Source organism: Melospiza melodia, chromosome 1 (genome assembly GCF_035770615.1).
Source record: "Melospiza melodia melodia isolate bMelMel2 chromosome 1, bMelMel2.pri, whole genome shotgun sequence".
NCBI lineage: Eukaryota > Metazoa > Chordata > Aves > Passeriformes > Passerellidae > Melospiza > Melospiza melodia.
Window position 1 is genome coordinate 139,206,517 of NC_086194.1, and position 16,059 is coordinate 139,222,575.

The window sequence follows — 16,059 nt, forward strand, 5'->3', positions numbered from 1 at the left end:
TCCCGCGGCCGCGGCGGGAGGAGCGCAGCTGACGCGGCAGGGAGGAGGAAGCGGCAACTCCAGCGGGCGGACAAGCGGACGGACGGACGGACATCCCAGCCAGCCCCGGCCGGCGGAGGGACGGAGGGTCGGAGGGAGGCAGGTACGCGGGGTGCAGCCGTCCGGGGCTCCGTGCCCCCGCCACGGCCGGCGTAGAGGGAGCCCGTCCGGAGCCGCGGAGGTTCCGCGGCCGCGGGGACACGGGACTCGACTCAGCCGGGGACATGGGACTCACTCCGGGACACGGGGCTCTGCCGGGGACATGGGACTCAGCCGGGGGCACGGGACTCACTCCGGGACACGGGGCTCAGCCGGGGCCACGGGACTCAGCCGGGGCCACGGGACTCGCCCGGGGCACGGGACTCGGGGACGTTTCGGTTCCCTTTTGTTGCACCCGAACCGCCCCACACGGCCGGCGGTCCCGGGCAGCGCTCGGCGCGGCCCTGGCCGGGTCCTGCGGAGGGGCCGGGGCTGGAGGCGCCCCCGCAGGAAAGCGGCGCTCGGCGTGGGCGGGCGGCTCCGGGATCCGCTCACGGACAGGGGGGCAAAGTGCTCGCAGGCGAGTAAACAAACAAACATGCAGAAACTTCTGCTCCCCCCGCCCCCGCCGCTGTAATTTTAGATATTGTATTTGCAAAGAAGTTTTAGAGTCATTTAGTGTTTCATATTCTCTTTTTTTTTTTTTTTTTTTTTTTTTTTTTTTTTTTTTTTTTTTTAATTCCCACCCTTCTCCAGCAGTATTACTGGCTCCTGCTAGTACTCTTGCCCTAATGTTTTTACTGCGTGTATATGTAGTTTTACGCACTATGCTTTATTTTGCATGGCTGGCTCGGTGTGGGAGGGTTTGCTTTCTGAGCTGCAACTACGGACACCACCAAACTCCATTTCAGTTCTGCTTCTTAACTCCATAAGGACAGTAAAGGTGTGCTGGAATCAGACATTTAAGAGGTGAAGAATGGCTGGGCGTGAAAGAGTCCTTTTCCAGAGTCCTTTGCCTCTGTCCCAGCAGGATGGGGAGACCCTGGTTAGCTTTGCTTTGTGCCTTGCAGAGGCAGAGCTGTGAACGCGGTTTGGGTCTGCAGTCCCTCTGTGTGGTGGTCTCTGTGCCAGAGAGGCAAGGGCTGGAATTGTCTCTTTACTCATTTAAACACCTTCAGCATGAGAGAAGGTTGGAGGCAGGGAGAGAATTAAAATTATGCTTCCTCCTCCTGTGCAGTAGTTGCAAAGTATTAGTGCTCACTGCACAGGTGTTTTATGGGAAGGTAAAATTCTGACTCAGACTTGAGGGATTTGAATTAAGGAGAGAAGTGGTCGAGCTTGAAGGAGTATCCAGTAATATTCCCTTGCATGACTTTGTAACTTGCAGGATGTCTGCCTCTGTGCTTTTGTGAGCATTGGTCAGAGCTCCTCGGCATCCCCTTGCTGAGATTTACATGCTGCTGCAGAGCTTTTCTTTTTAAATCTGAATTCTGTCAGGCTCTTTCCCTTAATTTTTGAGATTGTATGAAGAGCAGAAGAGCTTTCAACGATGCACTAGTTGGCAGCAAAAACCAGTTAGTGATCTCTGTATTTCTCTCCAGTAAGTGCTGCAGCCTCCTTATTATGAGCTCTAAGCTTTGAAATAGCATTGACATTTATACTGGACACTCAAAATAGATCTTGACAGCCCTTGCATTTAATTTCTTTCATGCTAATCTAATAAATTCAGTATCTATTGTAATCTTCAAAGCGGATTAAACATTTCCTGAGGGAAAGTTATGCGGACTGGTGAATACAATGGCTGCATCCAGAGTGCTGCAAGATGTGTAATTCATTGGTTGTGTTATTCTGAGGGCATCTTCATCCTGATAATCAACAACCCATAGGAGTTGTTGCTTTTTATGATCAGTGTGTGCCTTCTCATTCTCCAGGGACAGGTATCTTTCTAAGAAGCCTGACAAATGATGTTCAAGTCTCATTGAACAGAAAACTTCAGAAGACTCATGGGGGTACAGTAGTTGGATGGTTCCTTGTCCACTCTGCTTATAAAATAATGTATTGCAGGGAGCTAATAGTTCAAGTTTTAAGACATGAGCACTTTAAAACCACTACTCTGTTCATTTTTTGACTTGTTTAAAGTCAATCCACAAGTAGGTGGATAATTTGACTGTAATGGCATGTGTTTAAAATAGTGATGGGTGGTTTTTAATATGCAGAGTTGCTTCAGCCTAGCTAGCTGGAGTAGCTGCAAGCCTCCAAAGCTGACTTGACCCAGCAACAAAATATTTCAGTAGGGTATGCTGAGGGCCAAAAATAAAGTATATTAAATAAAATGACCCAGGTATTAGCAAATGAAACTAGATGCAAAGCATCTCTTGTATCTCTTGGGATCTAGGGTTTATGATGGAAATCATCTGTCAGTCTCAAATGCCATGAATGCTAATTGCAGGTTCATGTTAATCATCACTGTATAAGAGGGTATGTCAAATCCTATTTTCCTTCCTATCCATACAGGATAAGCTGCTAATAAGCTGTGATCCTTCAGCCACATCCACACATCAGTTCTCTCCTGGGTTGTCCTCCCTATATCCCAGATCATTCTCCAGATGGTTTCAGTTTTATAATTTGCATGCAAGTAACTTGGGCTTTTTTGTCCCGTGGCTACAAGCCATTTCATACACAAATACCCTGCATTTCTGCATGGAAGTAGAGCTCAGATTACATATATTTGCAGTTCCAAATTATGTTTTTGTTTTGGTTGTCTAAGTTGTCATTAAGAAGAATGTTATTTTGAAGGAATGTGCACTTCCCAAAAGGAAAGTCAGTGGTGGTTGGTTTTGTGACTTCATTTTTGGACATCCCTAAGTCATTGAAGAGTTATTCTGCTATAATATTTTTTTTCTGTAGACCAAGGAACTAGAAACTACTGTAAATAATGTATGTACTTATATAGACTGAGCCATAGTAAAGCAATATGTTGTTTTTATTTAAAGTTAGCTCTTTGAGTGTTTGTATTGAAGGATTCATTTTGTTCTAGTTTAAGTAGTATCCATATGGTAAAATGTCCTACAAAGTAAACACACTTTCCAAAGTAGAACTGCAGGGCTTCCACGTGCTGTAAGAACATTGTAAAATATGTTAATCAGGTTCCTGCTTGCATTCCTAATTCTCAAACAGAATCTATTCCCCCAAAGTCTTCCAAACCACCTAGCACTGTGTCTGCCCGACTCTGAAAGTATCTCAAACATATTGGATCTCCCTCTTTGAGCAGAAAGTTCTTAAGCACCTTATCTAGAGCTGCTGCAGTTGAGCATCAAAGCCCTGAGGAGATGAAGAAAGTAGGGCACTGGCAGGCAATTGTAAACACACGCGCTGATGGATCGGCCGTGTCTCCAAATGCAGCTGTGTGTTTCCTCTTGGGAGCACTGCCCAAGGAGGAGCCAGAGCTCAGCCTTCCCTGGGAGCTGCTGCTGCTGCTGCTGGGATTTGTCTGAGCAGCAGCCTGTGTTCTGGTAGGTGAAACCTGGCCTCCTGTGCCTGAGGGCTTCAAACCCACGTCTTCTGTCACCTCTGCAGCTGTTGGAGAGGCTGCAGGAGGCGAGCAGAAGGGCACACTTGGCTCCTTGTGTTGCCAGCTGCTGGAAGATGCAGCAGGTTGCCCAAGGGAGCAGCAGAACTGTGACTCTGTCACAGCAGTGTGTGTCCTGCTGGGAGGAGGGCTGGGATCTGGTGGTTGCTTGCTGGTGATGATTATCAGAGGTGAGCATTTCCATGACATCCTCTGTGTTTGAAGAGAGGATTACCACTTGACTAATTTCTCTAGGAGAGAACTGGGCCCAGGAGAACAGAGATCTCAGAGATCTGGAGTGGGTGGTGACAGCTGATTGTAATCCCAGTTTAGAAGTTCAAACCTGCAAGCTGAAGTAGGGAAAGTGTCCAGTGTTCCTTCCAGAAAGCCCCATTTCCAGTGCAGGAGTCCCCATCCTGGCCCACCACTGTCAGAAATGTCTCCCTGCCAGTTTTATATTATGCAGGTTTTTAGATGGTGTTTTTCATGTTCTCTGCCACAGATTTGTGTGTTGGTGTCCTGACCTGTAACTCCATTCCCTTGCCCAGTTCTGTGTTAGGATTCTTTCTCCCTGCTCTTTAGCAAAGGAAGAAGTAGGGTTGTATCTTCATGTGATCTTTTCACTCCAGTTTCTCAGACACCCTGTGAGCATCACCTGAGCAGGAGAGGAACTTCCTTATTCCCTCATATTTGAAATGCTTTGCTTTGCAATTACAGTTTTTCTGTGGATACGGGCAGGAGAGCACGGGGGTTGGGGGAGTGTGGGTAAGCAAGATTGATGTCTAAATTTATTTCCCAGCTCCTTTATTCAAAGAGATGTCACATCTTACTTCTTGGCAGTCTTGTTTGAAACAGTGAGGGCAACTGGTGAGCTGCTAGTGCTGTGTCTTGCCAAACACTATTGCAAAATACTGCCAGTGCAGAAGTTGCACAGCTTTACAGACTGTTGTGTTCCTCTGGGAGTAACCCAAAGGGGTACCAGCTTCTGATCCTTTGCCTCTGAAGAGAAACAGGACCAACATGTTTCCAGTGCCTCGTGAGGCACCATCGTGCTGCTTTGCTGCTGCTGTCTCTTCCAGCCCAGGATTCGTTTTCTTTCAATGGTACTTCTCCATCTCCTGCTCACTGTTGTGAAATAACCAAGGAAACAGAACTATTGAAAACATCTTCACTATTTTGTTAGTTGCAAAGCATTTTGGGACAGATGTTGGACCAAGGAAAGCTCTGCCTCACATCCTGGACTCAGTGTTGCAAATGCAGCAGGTGCCCCACGGAGTTATACCCCCATGTGAGTGTTTTTTGAAGAGCCATGCAACTGAAGTAAATCCCAACTATTTATCAGTATAATAGAGGATGCACAATCTGATATTTGAATATATGCAAACTGTGTGCCAGTTATTGAAACCTTGTAATTTGCTGTTAAAACAAGGCATGAGTTGGAAACACAGATCTATTTTTCAGTAACTATCTTGATAGCTATTTTAGAGCTTTGCATAATTAATCTGTGCTCAAATTGGTATTTTAGTGAGAAAATGGGCACCTGTGACGATATTGTCCCATGATATTGTACATAATATTGCTTTACAGTGATAGTTCTGGATTCAGCTAGGAAGATAAGCTGGAGGGGCAAGTGCTGCTCATGGCTAAACATCTTAAATCATGCTGCTGTTCTGGTTAGAAGGAGCCTTGGCAGGTGGTGAGTTAACTCCTCACCCTGAGTGTTCAGACAGGGCTGCTCAGGGCTGTGTTTGCCTGGGTTTTGAAAGCCTCCAAAGGCAGAGGCTCCACAGCCCTCCTGGACACCCTGTCCTAGTGGTCAGTTATCCTTGTGGGGATTTTCCTCTCATGCAATGCACCAGCAAGTCTGGCTTCTTCTCCAAGACATTGGGAGGCTGCTGTTAGGTGCCCCTCAAGCCTCTTCTCAAGGTTCACACAAATCCACTTACCTCCAACTCACCTAGAGAATGTGCTGCAGCCCATGACTGGCTGTGTTTTGGCCTCTTCCATACCCTGTGTAGTTCCTGCTTAGGTGAAGGAATGTTGGATGCATTAGGATGTAAGGGTACCTGGTCTGCATGACTCTGAACTACTGTGTGTTTATATTATAATAGTTTAGGTTTAGATTTTTGTTTGTTTGTTTGTAGATTCCTAGTGTTAGATATTTATGAACTGGGATCACTATCAAACCCTAAAATATGTTTTATACTAAATTTAGTAAATAAGTAAGGACTGAGCATTCAGAAAATGAATGCTTTTAGTCAACCACGGTAGAGTTTCCAGTTTATGGTATGTGTTTTCCTTTAATGCTGGAAAGAGCATAGAGGAGGGACAGGAGGTAATTAAAGAAGAAAATAACTCCTGTACTCCCTTTGGATGGGACTTAATCATACTTTGCAAAAGAAAGATGCATTAGGTCTACAAGTTTGGAATGCTGCCAAAAACTACAAAACAGAGAAAACTTAGGACAATTCAGAAATAAAAACTACCTGGCAAAAGTACCCAGACTATCAAATGCCTTGAAGACAAGTGAATCAAAGAACTAGGAGACTTCTGCTTCCTTGCTGCCATAGCAGTGGTGCAACTTGAATTTATTAAAGTGGAGGGGGTGGAGGGGAAAGAAAAAAGTTATGTTTTCATAAAAAGATAAGTAAAAAGAGAATGTAGCATTAAGGACTATATAGCAATGTTTTACGACAGGTAAGAAGTGAAACAGAAGGGGGTTATTTGGAATCATAGTGGACCCTGATAGCCTAGAATCCAATTATCCAATTAGCTTCCTGATTTTTTCTTTTTTTTTTTTCAAATACTAGACACTCCTGTTTCATTTAAGCAATAAATGTAATGCTGGTAATTTAATCTCCCAGCACTCATGGTAAATATCTTGTAAATAATTAACTTGTTTTCATCAATTGCTCTTTAAAAGGGGTCACAGATTTTTCAGACTAGTGAAAAAGCTGCATTTTATTATTTTAATTTCTAAATTTCATCTTCCCAAATCAGCCTTTGGTAAGAGAATATCTGTTGTCTTTGGAGTACTTGGGACTAACAATTCTTTCCTGCCATCCTTCTGTTTTCAGAGCCCTGATAATAAACAGTTTCTCTGTGAGGGAACCCCAAAACTGTCCTTTAGTTGTGTCCCTTGAAAATGATGTGAGCAGTGACAGAAAACCAGACAATTACTGTGCTCTGGTGAGAGAATGTGTGCTACAAAATTTTCAGCTGTCTTGGTGTAAAGTGTTTGTATCAAGAATGAACAGTGCTGTTTGCAATGAGGTTTGACATCTTGTGTGTGTGTCCACACACATTATATGTAACTCCAAAGGCATATGCCAGATAGATTGGTTTAACTTCACTTTTCTTCACAATTTTTTGGAGGTTGGCTGCCTCTTTGGTGCTCTTTTCATGTTAACTAATAGGTTACGTGGCAGATGAATAGGATTCTTTATAGAATTATCTAAAACCAGGCACTGATTTATTTGAAAACAAAGGGTTTCTTTAGAGCTAAGTTGAAGCTGGCATTGCCATGAATCCTAGAATTATTCTACATTTAAATGAGAGAACAGTGATGCACTTGTACTTGGGCTTTGAACAGCACAGAGCTGTTGACCAGAGACTTGGAGACTGCTGAGCAAATCTGTTTAGGTTCCTTTGCCCAAGTTTCCAAGCCTACTCTTCTCTCCTTACAGATGATGAGAAGCAAAGCTAAAAAGACACTATAAGTTGCATTGATCAATTTGTTTGGAGGAAGGCAAGTTGTTTGCTGGTATGTGATGAAAAAATGTATAAACTCCTGCCCTGTGGCAATCTGAACACATACTTTTTCTCTGTTTTGCTTTGGGGTGTGTGGGGTCTAGAGCACAGCAGCTAAACAATACCTCACTTGTTTATGAAAAACCTTGGGAAGAAGGGGTGAGAAAGAAGAAAATATTTACAGTAGCTTTCTACCCAATTAAAATCAGAAGGCAGACTAAAAAGGAAAGAGTTCATCTACGATCCAAGCCAATTAAAAGTAAATTTTGCTGCTTGGATGTTAATTTACACATCCAAGGCAATATAAATTTAAACTAGAAACTTGACTTAACCTCGCCAGTTCAGATGAACTTCAGATTTATTACTCATTTAGTTTTGGTCATAGCATCTGGGTGTTTAAGCACATTTTATGTGAATTGACATTAGAAATTCACGAACTGCCTTAAAATGTTAAATCTGTGGAGTACTTCACCAGAATGTGTAAATAATGCCTGTCTGCAACACAAGCTGGCTCAGATCCTCAGTTAAGATATTCTTATGTTTTATGCCCTCAGCCATTTATCCCCTTGTTTAATTATCTGGGAATAAAACCAGATTTCTGTAGTTTCTCTCATGTATTAAAAGGTATCTTGAATTTCTCTGCAAATGCTTTAATTGTATTTGTTGATATTAGTCGAGATTGTTTGTGGGGTTTTACACATAAAATGTGGGTTTATTTATAAAGAATGGAAATAGAGGCAGAAGGAGGAATCTCATAACCCTTACAGGGTTTTACTCCAAAATTAAACTGCAGACTTGCCAATGCATGCACAAATCAGTTTACTGTTTTACATAGGAGCGTCACTTGAAATGACCTGAAAGAAATTTTATCATCAACCACTCAGACAAATCCTGGGTAATTATTCAGGGAACCATGTTGGATTTGTGATGTGCACAGAGTAAGAAACAAAACAGTCCCTGAGAAGGAATCTGAAGGGGCTAAATATTTCAGAAGCTACAGAGCATGAGGAACAGAGGATGGCCTTGAAGCTCAGAATCTAAAGAGGGACAGGGGACACACACAGACATGTGCACAATTTGACACTTCTTTAGGAAAAGAAAGTTTATGAAATGAAAATATGTTGATATAAGGAAGTGGCAAGGAGAAGCTAGAACATTCTTTGTCTTGGTTACTGCTCTAGGACTCGGCAGCTGGAAAAGATTGATGACTGGGGTGCTTGGCCCTTTGTTTTGGTTTTGCTGTTTTAATTATGAGTCAGAAAGTCAGAAAGTCCTCCTTTAAATGAGGACCTAGACATAGGTCCTCATTTAAAGAAAAGAAAGAAAGAAAAATAGAACAGATTATTAGCAATGTTATTTTAAAGCAAATGCAGTTGCTAAGTTAAAATATTGTGATAGTTGTTGCAGCGTATTTACAGATCTACCAAAGATGTCCATATGTCACATCAGATGTCAGTTAAAATCGTCAATATGTTGTCTCAAATCAGTCAGTGCCTAGTGTCTAGAGAGTGAACACTGTCACTCCAGTCATGCTTGTTGTGCAAAATGTAACAGTGGAGGAAAGCACTGTTGTTCTGCTCTGCTATGGCTGCTGTGTCCTGCTTTGGTCTCTGCCACATGGATGTCACAGCAGGTCCCTGGATTCCTCTGGCTTGGCTTCAGATGAGTCTCTATTACATTATTAGTTCAGTTCAGGAGTGAGCTTCTGGATTACATCCATTGTGGTTCACTCTGCTGGGGGATCCTGGGGAACATGAGCTGGATTCTTTTCAGATGAAGTAAGATTGGAAGGTGTTCTTCCAGTGTGCTCTTAGCACTGATCCAGGCACAGGACCAGGCTAAAGCTGGGTTGAAGCAAAACACACAGCCTGCCATGCAAACATGGGTCATGTGGTGCTGCATCTTCAGCATCAACTCTCTTCCTCTCTGTGGATATGCTTTTCTTGCACTGCATTATTTGCTAAGGTAGACATTGAAACAAAAACTGCAGCCAGAGTAGATCCAAGCACCTGGAGCCTGTCTTTTCTCTTGACTTCAGGTGCATCCTTCTAAGTCATTGCTCATTAAAGTGTAGCACACCTCTGAAATTATTCTCCCTGCAAATGGCAGTCTCGTTTTAATCTTTGTTTTTCCCAGCTTCCTTCCCGTCACCTGACTTCCCTCAGAGCTTCTCTCTGTGTTTCTAAACCACTTTTTCCTCCCCTCACTTCTGGTTTGCCACCATGGCATTCCTCAACCATTGCTCCCAGCCATAAGTTCTGTCTCTAAGTGGTCTCTGCCTCAAAGATGCAATCTGTGTTTTATAAAGAAATGTTCGCTTCAGCTGTTTTTAAAGCTCTTTCCTGGTGAAATCTCTTCCATTACTTCAGTACCCTTCCAATAGTTTTTCCATGTTCTTGTCTCTCCTCATCCAGTGCTTATTAACCTGAACCTTTTCTGTGCTCTTTTTAAGCTCATTAGGACTTGTCATGAAGAGACAATTCCCTTCTCTTTGAAGTAGTCTTCCAGGATAACAGCCACCCCTCAAGTGGGCTCCCCCCGCCCTACCCCACACTAGCTTGTCCATGCCACTTCCCCATAAGTCACATTTTCCAGACCAGTTTTCATTCTTATTTCTGTTCCCCAGACCCGCACAGGTAGGACCACCATGCCCTAGATATTCAAACAAAAAGAGACTGAAGTAGAATGACTTCTCTGAGTTCAGCAGATTATGCTCAGGCTTTCCACTCTTATTTTATATCTCACAGCAATATCTGTCTTAGAACAGCATGACATTTGTCATTGTGACCTGCTGTAGTCTGAGGCCTTGTTTCCCATCCTGTATTTCCATATTAGATGTTTCCTGCCTGTGGGCAATATTTTGCATATAACCTGCTACATTTCACTCCATTCTTCCAGATCACTACCCTGTCCTGATGATGATATATTTAACCTCTGTTTCTCACATCTAGAATTAATATTTATTCTTCCTGCTTCTGTAACCTGGTTGTTAAAATATCTCAAGGCAGTTTCAAAGCTTTTCTAAAGGGAAGGTGTGACATCTGTGATTTCTCTCCTACCTCTCTGGAAGGCTGTCAGAGGAAGTTAGCAATCTGATTTAACAAATCTCTTTTGTCTATTACTTAGGATTATCTTCCAGGTGCTGCTAATTGATCTGTTTTGGATTGTTTTCTCCAGGAATTTGAAGCTAAACTGACTCACTGGGTCTTTAATATTCTTACCTGGTTTTTGTTGCTTTGGTTTGTTTACTCGGGTTTTTTCCATTGTGCAGATGTGCACACACTTCCATTCACATTCTGTGTCTCTCTCCTGTTCCTCCTGAAATCTTACCTGTTATTACTGTTATTTATGCCAGTCACTGCTTGCATTTGACCCCCTTGGTGTAGACTGATGTCCTAGACATGATGGTCTTCTGGGTGTCATCTCTCATCAGCTTTTCTCTCTGTAGAGTCAGAAGGTTTTTCTGGCTCTTAGGCTATAAACATATTGATAATAAGGATTTCTTTCTGTTGCTAGTTTGTTGGGGGTTTTTTGCATTATAGTTCTACCTTAACCGCATTGATTCTCATAACTATGTACTTTTGCAGATTTTATATTTATTGCTAACAATTTGACTATGTTTTCACATTCTGTACCTGTCTCGACAAATAAATCTTCTGCTGCTTTTGTTTGTTTTTACAGGGCACAAGCACAGATTATCATGTTGTATTGTTTTGTAGAGGAATTGCTGCTTCTTTCTTGTCTCCCCCCTTGGTGTCTCCTGTGTTCACGTTCTCTTCGCTACATCCTTGAGCTCCCCCACCTCCCATTTAATGACATTTAGTCAACTTTTCTTCTGAACTGGTTGCTTTCCATTTGTCTAGAAACAAATCTAAAGGATGCACTGCCTTTTTTAAATGTAAAAAAAATCTAATTTTGAATAAAAGAACTTTAAACTAAACTAAAGTGCTGTCAATTCACAGGCCTTTGCTCCCTATGCCATGTGACTGCTGAGATACCACATGGTAGTAGATTCCCTGCTCAGGCTCTTTGGTTTTACTTCCAAGTTGCTAGCTGTTTGATGTGTAGATTTGAGATATCAAACAAATAACCCTGGTGCTGTAGGTGGTTTTTAATGGCTTTGTTGTTGTTTAAACTGATTAGCCCTGTCAGTGCAAATGGCTTGTTTTTGCAAGGCTTCAGATTCTGCTGGCTGTCATTGTCTTGTTGTCTGCCATTGTGCTGTGACAATGGATTTACCATAGTGGGAAACATCAATTTAAAACCTAAGGAGAGTGTATCCTTTCAGATTTACAGAAGGACAGAATGGTTTGAATTGGAAGGGACCTTAAAGATCACCTAGTCTCCATTTCTGGTCTGTAACCTCAGCCCATTCGTGGGATGGTCCAGATTTTGTTTCACAAGTTGCTGACATTGTAGAAAGGTCAGATGCTGGATCCAGACTCTTCCAGCTGTGGATTTCTCTCCATGGCTCATCACAGCAATGACAGTAGAACATTTTAACTGAACCATTTCATCAGGACGAGCAGCTGCTTGACGTGGGTGACCTCAGCAATGAACTGAAATGCCTCCCCTTGCTGTTTTGATTGGGGAATGCTGTGCTGCAGTCCACTCCCAGGAGACAGCTGAACCTTTGGGTGTTCACCCTTGGTGACAGCAGTGATGCTAAAGGATTACCATTGACTTGTTTCACATCCAGGGTGGGTGGCAAAGGCACCTACCCTGCTGCGGGAAGCCCATCAGTTTGGAAACTTCCTCTGAATTAAAGCTGTGACATGTGCTGCCACACTTGGAAATAAAAAGGATCTGGTTATGAAATGTAAGATAAATTCCACAATTTACATGTTCAGAAGATACTAACAATTATTCTCTGGAATAAAGTTTTGTTAGTATCTGATTTACTTACTTTTGTAGTAAATTTGTCCCTGCTGCCCTCCCCCCCATATATGTTTGGGGTTTTTTGGTGGGTGGTTTCTTTCTTTACAAAAGAAAATCTCAAAATAACAATCATTATTTTAGTTATAAAGTAAAGGAGTGCAAGTTCTGTGTGTTTTCCTCTCTCCTTCCAGACACTACAGGAAGTCGTGGTCTCTCCTCTCAACTTTCCTGGACACACAGTAAAACAGAACTGAACATGATCCCATGTAAATTAAATAAGTAATCCCAACATCTTGTTTTCATACTTCCACAATTCTGATGGTCATACAAGTATAGTTTGGCTCTACCTGTCCACCATGATTTGCATATTAATGCTTTCAAATTTTCTTTTCTGTGAAATGTCCAAAATGTATTTTTCTTTGGTGTTTGATGTTTTATTTGTTCACTTTTTGTGTCACTCAACCACTGGTTCTTTTGTTAGTTGATATAAGTTCTACTGCCTCTTGTTTATCCAATAAATTGCTCTGACTTGTGTGACTTGGGACATCCTTCCAATAAAACAGATTAGAAGATGTGGCACAAGTTTAGCTGTGCAGGTTCATGTTATGGTTTAACCCCAGGAGCCAACCAGGCCCTTGCTCACTCCCCCTGTGCTGTCCCCTGTGGGACGCAGGGGAGAATTGGAGAAAAGTACAACTCATGGGCTGAGGTGAGAAAAGTTTAATCATTGAAAAAAAGTAATAACAATAAAAATAATGGAGAAAATGGAAAGAGCGGAATAAAACCCAAGAGAAAGAAGTGATGGACAATACAATTGCTCATCACGTCCTGATGCCCAGCCCATCCCTGAGCAGGGATTGGTGGCTCCTGGCCAACTCCCCCAGTTTGTATGCTGAGTGTGATGCTCTAAGGTATGGAATATCCCTTTGGCCAGTTCAGGTCAGCTGTCCCAGCTGTGATCCCTCCCAGATTCTGTGCACCTGCTCAGTGGCAGAGGATGGGAACATGAAAAGCCCTTGACTTAGGGTGAACACTCCTTAGCAACAACTAAAACATTAATGTGTTATCAACACTGTTCTCAGACTGCATCCAGAACACAGCACTGTACCAACTAATAGAAAGAAAATGAACTCTATCCCAGCTGAAACCAGGACAGTTCAAAATGTATGCAATAAAGTGTATATGAAAAACTTTGTTTAGCAATTATGTGTATAGGAAAGCTGGAAATGGGAGTCAGCAGTAGAAACAGCCAACCTCCTTACTGTGACTTTAAAAAAATCCTGATTACTTCTGCATTTCTCTTCTCAAAATTAGTCATCATTCCTGTAAGAGTGAGAAATAAACAGTGGTTGTATTTTCTGACTTTGGACTCACTGCTACATCAATCAGGGGAGGTAGATGGGTGAAGGATGAAAATGTGCACAATTATCCCAACTTTATTTTAACAGAGGTGTGTGGTGAAGACCCCTTGGCTGGACATTCCCAGCTCCCCAGGGGAGGTGACTGCAGGTTCTGAGGTTCCCTGAGGTTCTGGTGTGGCAACAGCTGCTTTCGGGAAGGCATAAGTTGGTGACAAACAAATCAAAAAAAAAGAGCAGCGTAGGCCTGGGAGAACCACAGTTACATAAAGGTGAACAATGAAACATTATTTCTCAAGTGGGTATTTTGAAGGGCTGTTACCGCAACACTTTTTAAATAAATGCAAGGTACATTTGAATCGGAAGCAATTTGGTGTAGCAAACTGCTGCTGACTCATCCCAGACCTGAGGAGAAACGGAGCTGCTGTGACACGGAGAGATTTTTGAGTGCTTGCATGGGGTGTGCTTCAGACCATCCAAGAATGAGAGATATTAGTACCCTCCTCCAACACTGCTCCTGTTATTATCCACTAGCACAGTGCACATTCCAGTTAGGAGATCCTCACTGCCACTGCAGTTGCATCCAAACAGAGATTGATTGTTGGTAGCTTCTTGAATGTAACACAGATTCCATACATATCCCATATTGTAATACCAATGCAAAACCAATGTATTTCTCAAGAGCTATAGTGCAGGAGATGTATATCTTGAGTTCTCATGGCTTTACAAAATCTTTTATCTCCTTTCTAGAAAAAGATTTTTTCTTCAATTCAAAGATTTATAAAAACATTTAATGAACCAGGTTGACACAAAGATTTGCCACGTAATTAGAAAACTCTGACATTCTGCTCTTTTGTGTTCTTGTGCGAACTTAGAATTGTGCTGTCATCTTCAAAAACTACTTTAATTTGTACAGCATTTTTGGAGAAAACTGTAGTTGGAATAAGACTTGCTCTTGATATATCCAAGAGTAGCTTGGATTGTGTGCAGGGACATCTTCATATGAAACATTTGAGTAATTTGAACATTGACTTCAAGAAAATATCATGTTTTTTAAATAATCTGATTCTTACTGTCCCTTTTAAAATGGCTGTATGTACATCAAAGCTAAATGTCAATAGATACAATTTTGTGGTAATTTCTCCTACCTGGTAGTCAAGTTCCATGCTGTAATCTACAATATCTTGCCTCATTCCATGTTGTCCCTACCCTGCAAGACCACAACATCTAACATCAAAAAACTATTGACCTCAAATATTAAATACTGCCATGTTCCTTTTTAAAGCTGCAAAATGGTCTTGAATTAGTATTGAGATTAGATGGACTTATTTATTTGTTGCTTAATGCTCCATACTTAGATTTATAATATTCCATTATCTGGCTTCTGCTAGATTGCCATAGTATAAAAAGGAAGGTAAGTTAAAGAAAAAATTAGTTTACTGGAGTCCAGAAGATGATCTGTACCTGCTGTTTGTTGTATTGGTTTTACCTGGTATAAGAGGACCATATGCATCTTTAAGTAAAATATTGCTGATGTGTCTTTATATAAATCCTTTCTGAAACTCATTTAAAAGTTCAGACTCACATGTACCTTCAAACACTGACCCATAGTTCCCAGGACAGAAAATGTGAAAATGAAAATGATCTTGGAGAACAAAAATCAGACTCTCTGACTAGTAGATGAATGTACATCTTCTCTGTGGGTCAGGAATAGCATTGGAAATCTGGCAAACCTGGGAAATGGCTAGATAAACAAGTAAGCAAAGTAAGGTCAGCAAATAATAAACTCTTGAAACATTTGTCTTAAATCTTTGTCCTTTTTGGATTGTAAGATACATCTTCTTGCTTTGGTAGGTTGGGTTTTTTTTCATTGTTGCTACCTTTTTTCTGCTCTGAGTTGGTGCATAACAGTGCTTTAGTGGAATTGATGTGTCTTTTGCCATAAACAGTTTGTTGGAAATATTAATAGAATAGCAAAAACAAATCTGGCCAATTCTGTAGATCCTAGGCTGCCTTTAAAATGTTTTTATTTTGGAAAAAGCCTGTGAGCCTTTTGCAAGGGGACATACACACCCCAAACCAAAGCCCTTGTTCAGTTTCTTTTGACTAGAATACCAGTAAATAGCTTGAAAATGCAAACAGGGTCCTTGTGTTCTTGCTCATCTCTACAATTTGAGGAAGAACTCTTGACATTCTGGGTAGACCCCACCTACATAACATTGTGTGCCAGAGAACTTGTTTACCAAAGCATGTTTGTTCACCCCAGCCTGTATTTGCAATTCTAGCAGAACGTGCTGTAGCTGGGATTCAGGAGGCTGAAATAAGAAACATCCATACAGAATTACCACTTAGAGAGATTTTTTTCTTTTTTACTTAGCTTTGGTATACCTTCCTGCACAAATCACTCAGATCTCCTGGAAACTCAGAGACTTGACCTATTTTATAGAACTGTATTTATAAATGGAATTCCAAAGAGTCTTTGTTGAG

General features: G+C 41.8%; 1 protein-coding gene across 1 annotated transcript in view; it reads left to right on the top strand.

Moving 5' to 3' along the window:
• SGK3 (serum/glucocorticoid regulated kinase family member 3) overlaps positions 1–16,059 on the top strand; it is a 55,318-nt gene continuing 39,259 nt past the window's right edge. Inside the window, exon 1 of the mRNA XM_063169713.1 lies at positions 1–142. The gene's annotated coding sequence lies outside the window, so the exon portion shown is untranslated. The remainder of the gene's footprint in view (positions 143–16,059) is intronic.